The sequence below is a fragment of the Carettochelys insculpta genome, chromosome 5 (genome assembly GCF_033958435.1).
Source record: "Carettochelys insculpta isolate YL-2023 chromosome 5, ASM3395843v1, whole genome shotgun sequence".
Taxonomy (NCBI): domain Eukaryota; kingdom Metazoa; phylum Chordata; order Testudines; family Carettochelyidae; genus Carettochelys; species Carettochelys insculpta.
In genome coordinates, this window is record NC_134141.1 from 48,657,219 (window position 1) to 48,665,191 (window position 7,973).

Genomic DNA, 7,973 nt, shown 5'->3' on the forward strand with positions numbered 1-7,973 from the left:
TTCCATTTGGTAAACTTTTTAATATCCTTTTTAAATTGCATTTTTAGCTGTTTTCATGACTTTGGTGCAGGATTTGCCTGTGTGATTTTTTTATCCCTGTGCCCTGCTAGGATGTGTGAATCAGTGTTTATTCATGACATATACAGTGTTGTTTTTTCTAGAAAAAAAAGGTGGTGAACTCAAGCCTCAAACTGCTCCCCTCACTCCAAGGCTCAACCTCCTCCCAGCAGCTTAACCCCTAGGCCAGGGCCCTAACAGCTTAGCTGCCCTGCATGGGGCCCAAGCCACCACCCCCCCATGTGGGGCACAAACCACTCCGCATGGAGCCATTGCTGCCCCCCAGTGGCTAAGCTGTCCCCATGATAGGGCCCAAGCCACCCCTGCCATGTGGGACTTGAGCTGCCACCCGCTGGCTTAGCCACCCCCCCCATCAGGGCCCAAGGGGGCTCCCCCGCACAGGGCCTGTGTCATGCCCCCAGTCCCCATGCTCACCTTTCCGCGCAGCTGCAGTAGCTCCCTCTGGCTCCCCCACATACAACACAGCAGGGGCAGCTCCTAGCTCTTTGTTTAAACCAATTAAATTGAGTCCTCTTTCAGCTGGCAGGATGCTAGGAGCTGAAAGAGAGCCTCAGCAGCAGCAGCCACAACTGGCTCTTTAAAGAGGCACTTGAAGCTCAGAGCTACTCAGCCTCCTTTTAAAAGTGGTGGTGCCAAAAAAAAGCCCTGGACGTGTGTAAGCAAAATTTTAAAAAAAGTTTCCTCTAAGGTTATAGAACATAAGAGTGGCCATACTGGGTCAGACCAAAGGTCCATCTAGCCCACTTTCCTGTCCTCAGACATCGGCCCGTTCTAGGAGCCCCAGGGAGCTGGCATAAATGGTCATAGCTCCATTAACTTCAACCATATTATAGGCTTGACCCTTTATCATCTGTTATGTCCTCTGTCAAAGCACTGGACTAGGCTTCATTGCAACTGTGCGTATTACAGTAGACCTCTGTAAATAAGGCAATTCAGCTTCTGGTACTGGCAGTTCTTTACACTTCCTTTACAAAAAGGGGAAAAAATACTGACAATTGAAAACTAAAAATAAAGACTGACCAACTATTACAGGAAGAGCTGAGTTATAGTACTTCCTTGTCTGAGATAAAACTTTCCAAAATATGTGCAGTAGAAAATACAATTTATCCTAAAACCTTCAGTTTAGTTTGCCGTGAAATACCTTGGTTGTTACTGTTAAATAATCGGTCACAAGTGTAATTAAACTCAAAGTGCAACACAAATGCAGGGCAAGGTTGGTATTTTACATTAATGAAGGTCAGGAAATTCACAGTTCTTGGTGCTTGTACAGTCAAACTTAGCCCCTTTTTCAGTTGTGAAGTATATGGTATTTAAATTGTGAGCGCAATGGTTGGGAGAGATTTTAATTGTGTCACTCCTGGATTTTTCAGATTTCTTATGTAAAATGGCATTCACTTTGCACACATGCATACACAGTTTCCTGGATTTTGTTTTGTTTTTAGAAAGAAAAAAAAGGGTGAACAAATTATTTTGTCTAAATGGGTTGCTTCTTCAATCTGAAAATTTTCCATTTAGTCAGCACTGTTCATGTTGCAGCATGTGGCAAAGAAAAAAGTAAAACAGTATCCACTTTCCAACACTGCATTCCTTCTTTTCTCATAAAGTGTAACCTGTGCTGTCTCTCTCTTTGTTAAGGTTCCACAGCAAAGGTGAAAGTTAGCTGTTGTGCCCTGGTGCAGTGTACCAGGAAGAGACTGACTGGCTGGCAATCTGCTAACTGGGCTGAAATACCAGCTCTGAGCCCCCTCCTCACCACCCTGACTCCAGCATCCCACAATAACCAAACCCCTTGCCCTGCTCTGAGCCTCCTACACTTGATCCCCCACTTACGTTTCTTAAAGGTATTGTTTTATTCTAATCCCTGCTGCCAGCGCTCTTTCCCAACCCTTCCTTAAGGGGTGAGGGGTTGTGATAGGATAGCACCTGTAAGAAATTTGTTACTTTTCCCACTGGCCTAAAGCCCAATGAAAACAACTCTGCAATGGAGAGCTCTGGACGTCATAGAGAAATGTATTCCTCTTTAATAGACTGCAATGTGGTGACAGCTGTTGTGAAGCACTGCCACTGCAAACTTAATAATCACATAGCTGCTGCCCCCTCCTCACGTCTTCTGAGGGGAGTGGTCAGTGGAGGTGGGTGGAACTTGATTTGCGTGACACAGGATACCATTCAGGTTATGAAAATCTTTCCATGCCGGGCTTCAGTACATTGCTCTCATGCTTTCCATGGAGTAGAAGGGTATGGGGAGAGAAGAGTGGACTCTGACCCTTGTAATACTTTTTTTGCAGCTTGTCCCTTCCTCAGCCACAAACATCAAAAGGTCGTTGTGCAATTTCCTCCCTATTTTCAGCCTGTAATTAAGATAAGTTTTATTACATATGGAACTCGCTGATAAAACAATTCTGTTTGTGTGCAGATCTTGATCCATCTATTCAAATGATTTCTATTCTGAAAGACTTGCTCTGTGCCGCAAAATTGTCTCTGACAAAGAGAGGTGTAACTCAGAATCAGTTCCTGGTGAAAGGGCGTAAGCCAAAAGCAGCGTAAGCTGTATGTCAGTTGCTCAGTCGTGGTCTGTGAAGTACAGTGCATTTAGGGAGAGAAAGGGAGGAACATGCTCGCTCTACATGCCCATCTATGTCACTACACAATATGTTCCTTACTAAGTTCCATTTGACATGACTTCAAAGGCTCTGCATACATTAGGCATGCTCCAGCAGCATGTCCAAAATGTCACACTGAAACAGCAGGGAAGATCTCTCTTGTTTGAGAGCATAGTAGTCAGAGATTAAAAAGAGAATATTTATCCAGCTGGAAGTGGTCCCTAAAGGAGTTTCCCTGTACTGGCAAGAACAGACCTGATTTTTGGTCACCACTATTTGATTATGCAAGTAGCTTCCTTCCTAAGAAATATTTCCTGAATAGAGGTCTTGATCTTGGAAATGCGAACAGACAAGTGGTTTCTTACCAAAATCAGTAGCGTATCAGCCTGGAGGAGGCTCCTGTCAAAAAAAAAATGCACATAAACCAGTCATGTCATTTTCCTGAAAGACAGAAATGGCTTTTGACCAAAGAAAATAGAACTGTGAAATGAAAACAAAATAGAAAACAAGTGAGAGCATGAGTGAGGGTGAGGACATCAAAATTTATAGAGGGAAGAGTACAGAAAGCAAAATGAAAGGAGATTACAGAGAGTTCTCACACTAATGAAAGAGGAGAAAAAAATTAATGTATTCCAAATGGTTTTTGAAACACTATTTTAAATAAGAACAACAAGAAGTCCTGTGGCACCTTATAGACTAACAGATATTTAGCAGCATAAGCTTTTGTGGGCAAAGACCTGCACATGCGCCTAAATATCTGTTAGTCAACAAGGTTGCAGGACTTGTTCTTTTTCTCGAAGATACAGACTAACATGGTTACCTCTCTGATATTATTTTAACTATTAATCATAAAAAGTTGCTTAAATGAATGGCTCCAATGTATAATATCACTAAAGGTTAAAGGTGCAGTGAATATTTGTGGAGCAAGGAGATATAAAAGTGAAGAAGAGAACAGCTAGTTATAATCTGCATTCGGCTGTGGTTCTCTTGCACTGAATATATACAGCATTAAGAAGAGAAAGAACGGTCAGGGTATTTAGGATTTTGGAGATACAGAGTCAGTTCCCTGTTCTGCCCCTCCTTGTGATGTTTGTGTAATCACTTATGCTAAATACACACAAGGGACTTAAAATTATAATTGCAAAACCTAACTTTTTAGTATCCTGTTGCTTATTGGAATCCACAGACGGGTCAGGAACTCAGGCTCCCTATGGCTGTGTCTACACTAGCCCCAAACTTCAAAATGGCCACGCAAATGGCCATTTCGAAGTTTACTAATGAAGCGCTGAAATGCACATTCAGCGCTTCATTAGCATGTGGGCGGCCGTGGCGCTTTGAAATTGACGCGCCTCGCCGTCGCACGGCTCGTCTCGACGGGGCTCCTTTTCGAAAGGACCCCGCCTACTTTGAAGTCCCCTTATTCCCATGAGCAGATGGGAATAAGGGGACTTCGAAGTAGGTGGGGTCCCTTCAAAAAGGAGCGCCGTTGGGACGAGCCGCGCAGCTGCGAGCCGTGTCAATTTCAAAGTGCCGCGGCCGCCCGCATGCTAATGAAGCGCTGAATGTGCATTTCAGCGCTTCATTAGTAAACTTCAAAATGGCCATTTGCGTGGCCATTTTGAAGTTTGAGGCTAGTGTAGACATGGCCTGAAAGGGAGAGGCAGAAGGGATCGTTGAACCCAGGTTTCCTGTCTCCCATGAGTGCCCTGACCACTGAGGTGAGGAGTATTTGGGGGCAGACTTTCTCAGTCTTTCATGTTGAAAATACTCCACTCCAGTTTGAAGGGAGTCCGATGGGCGATATATCCCAGTGGTTAGATGCTTTCCCAGGAGGTGCAAGAATCAGATTTCAATCTCTGCAGAACCATAATGTGCAGAATATGGATCATCCGTTTTCTGGAGGAGTGATTGCTAAATAACTCAGGCAAGGGGAGTGTCTGCCTAACCCCCGTTGGCAGACTGTAACTGGCTATACAAAATTGGTTCCAGCACATAGGGCTCCTGAAAAAAGGGAAGTCAAATATGTAAATGGCATTTTCACCTAAGATGACGAACACACAGGGCCTACTGGCTCACAAGGCTGCAAACTCACTCAGCTGGTTGGCAGACCTTCTGTACCCAAGGTTATGAGGACTAAGGGCAGTTTTTTCCATGGGAGCAAGTGCATCTTTCTTTACTTCTGTGCTGGCTCTCCTCCTCTGCCTTCTAACTGGTGGGCACAGCAGCATTTTCTCCCAGCACTTCCCTTGGGAGCATGATTCTGCTTCTCCAATCCAGATTGCAAAAATTTCCCATGCTGTTTTCTAATATGGTACATTCAATATGTAGGTTATATTGATACTTACTGCTCTGAAGTCCTGTTGCTTTCCACCTAGCTAGCACTGTTGATACATTCCTAGGGTTTGGCTGATTTTGGCAATTGAATCAGAGCTAGCAGGCAGAGACTGAGGTAATGTTGGTTTGTCAAGGGAAAACAACCAAAGGAAGTGGCCACAATTACAGTAGCTCACTCAATAGAGGGAATTAGTCTGCCTTTTGTTTCTCAAGCTATAGCTAGACTAGAGGGTTTTGTTGACAAAACAGCCATTTTATCAACAAGACCTGGGGAGCATCCGGATTCCCAAGGGTGTTCTGTGGACAGAAAACAGCACTTTTGTCAACAGCTGTACCCTGCTTGCCATGAGGAAGAATGCCTCTGTGGACAGATCTGTTGACAAAAAGCCAGTCTGGACATTCTGGGGGAACATCTGTTGACAGAAAGGGCTTCTGGGACGCCAGGCAACCCCGTCTGCTGTGCTTCTGGTTGGTTGTTTTGCCGATAGAGCGTCCAGAGATTTCGGCTGCTCTCTGGTGACAGAGCGGACTCTCTCTTAATCTGCTTTGGTGGTCTGGCTGCAATCTGTTGATGGAAGTTCTGTTCTGCCTAAAACCTCTGCCGACTAATCCCTCTAGTCTAGACGTAACCTCATTGTGGATCTTCAGATGATCTGCCTTTACCTTTGGACTGCTGCAGTTGTAGTCTGCAAAAGAGAAGCCCTGAGAAATAAATGGTATTAAAAGCATTAGCTTCTCAATTTGGCTATGTCTACACTAAGTAAAAACTTTGAAATGGCCATGCTAAGGACCAGATGGAAAAATACTAATGAGGCACTGAAATGCATGTTCAGCGCCTCATTGGCATGCTGCTGGCCGTGGCACTTCGAAATTGCCACGTTTCGCTCCCCACAGCTATGAGCTCATAGGAATAAGGGGATTTCAATGTTGGTGGGGTCCTTTCGAAAAAGACCCCCATGTAGCTGAGCTGTGTGGGAGCGAAACGTGGCAATTTCGAAGTGCCGCGGCCAGTGGTATGCTAATGAGGTGCTGAATATGCATTTCAGCACCTCATTAGTATTCTTCAATCTGGCCATTAGCATGGCCATTTCGAAGTTTTTACTAAGTGTAGACATGGCCTTTATATGCCTTTCCCAAGTACAATTTGCATAAAGGTCTGTACATCAACTAAAATTGAATGTGCAGATACAGTTCCCATCTTCCTAGGAGGAGGAATGGATTTGTCAGGTGTGTTGTCCTCTATAAACAGGAAATGCACTGCAACATTAGGAGGAGAGCAGAGAATCATTCCAAAAAAAGAGTTCTTAATTCTCCCTGTTGTTATAGGACTAGTCTTGTGGACTGACAGCTGTGTGGGCTGGTCCAGACAAGCCCACCATGCCCAGGTATTCTGGAACTCCTGGCTGGGACACCAAATGGAAAAGGACACAATGCTGCCCTGCAGAGTGGCCAATGCCATGTACCCAGTGCAGCCGTGGCTGATGCACCCTTACACAGGCACACCACCCCCCACCCCCACCCCCCGCAGCCAGGACGTTTTTAACCAGAGCCTGAACCACTCCTGCAATACCATGGAGCGGGCTTTTGGGCACCTAAAGGGGCACTTTCAGTTCTTGCATGCTCACCTGGATGTCAGCCTGCCCAGTGTCCCCAGGGTGGTCGTGGCCTTTTGTGCTCTGCGCAACATTGTCAAGAAGAAGCACGAGCAGTTCATGCAGGGGTGGGCTGTAGATGCCAGCTATGAGCAGCCACTTGCGGCTCCATGCCGCCAGGCACACAGGGGATGGGTTTAGGGTCCAGGAGGCCTTTGAACAGGAGCTTCAGTGACCCTCCCCCAAGCACCCTACAGCCCACACCGACCCTGTACTGCTGCCCTCCACACACCCACCCCGCACCACTGCCTCCAAAAGAACAAGGGACACCAGGGTGGCCGAAAATGTACCCTCTAGTTGTACTTATCCACACAACAAACCACACTCAACCAAACCTGTAAATAAACGTCACTTAACAGTAAACAGGTGTCTGTTAATTCTAACAGGACTGTCTATGGGGCAAATGGGGAGAACTATATACAATGGGGAGCGGGGGCAAGCATCTTGGAGGGGAAGCCATAGGCAAGGGAGGGCCTGTTCTTCCATGTGGGTGGAAGGCCGGGACCCTGGGTGGGTGCCGGGGCCCCTGCCACCACGGGTCCAGGGGCTCCATCTGGGATGGGGTGGGGATTATGGGGAGGTAGGGCCGGGCAGGGGGTGCTGGCAATGCCTCGGTGGGGGGGGCCAGGCGGGGTGGGGGGGCAGGGGCAAAGGGCATCTGTGGAGGCAGTGGGGGTGGGCTCACCCTGGCCCACACTGATGATGAGCCACTGGACCAGTGCAAGCTAAGCAGCTGGGGAGAGGTTGGACGGGATCGGAGCAGTCAATTCAGGGGCAGGAGGCGCGAGGGTGGCGGGGGGGCATCAGGATGCACCAGCTCTGAGCCCACAAAGTGCTGGAGCACCACAGCCACCTCACTCCACACCTTCCAGCACCAGGCCCCATCCTCCTGCTCCAGCTAGAGCCACTGCCCTGTTTGCTACCAGATGGCAGTGGTGTTGGTGGCTGACGTCACGCTGGTCGTGGCAGTGGCGGGCCCTCCAGGCCTGGGCATCCGACAGCCTGGGTGGAGTGGATGGGGGTTCCCCGGCTCCCTCAGAGGGTGGGGCAGGACTGCTGGCTCCTGGGATGGGACTGCCCCAGCCCTCAGAGGACAAAGCTGAGGAAACAAGGGGAGAAAGGTGACTCGTCAGTGCTGCCACCCAGTCCCAGGAGCCCTACCTCGCCCACCCAACCATTCCCCAACACACTATGCACACACCCGACCCCCACAGTGGTGCCTGTGTGGCCACTGGGGCCACATCTGTGGGGCACCTGCGGATGTGGTCTGCCCCCCCATCTCTCTTCCCAGTCAGGAGAGTTGTGG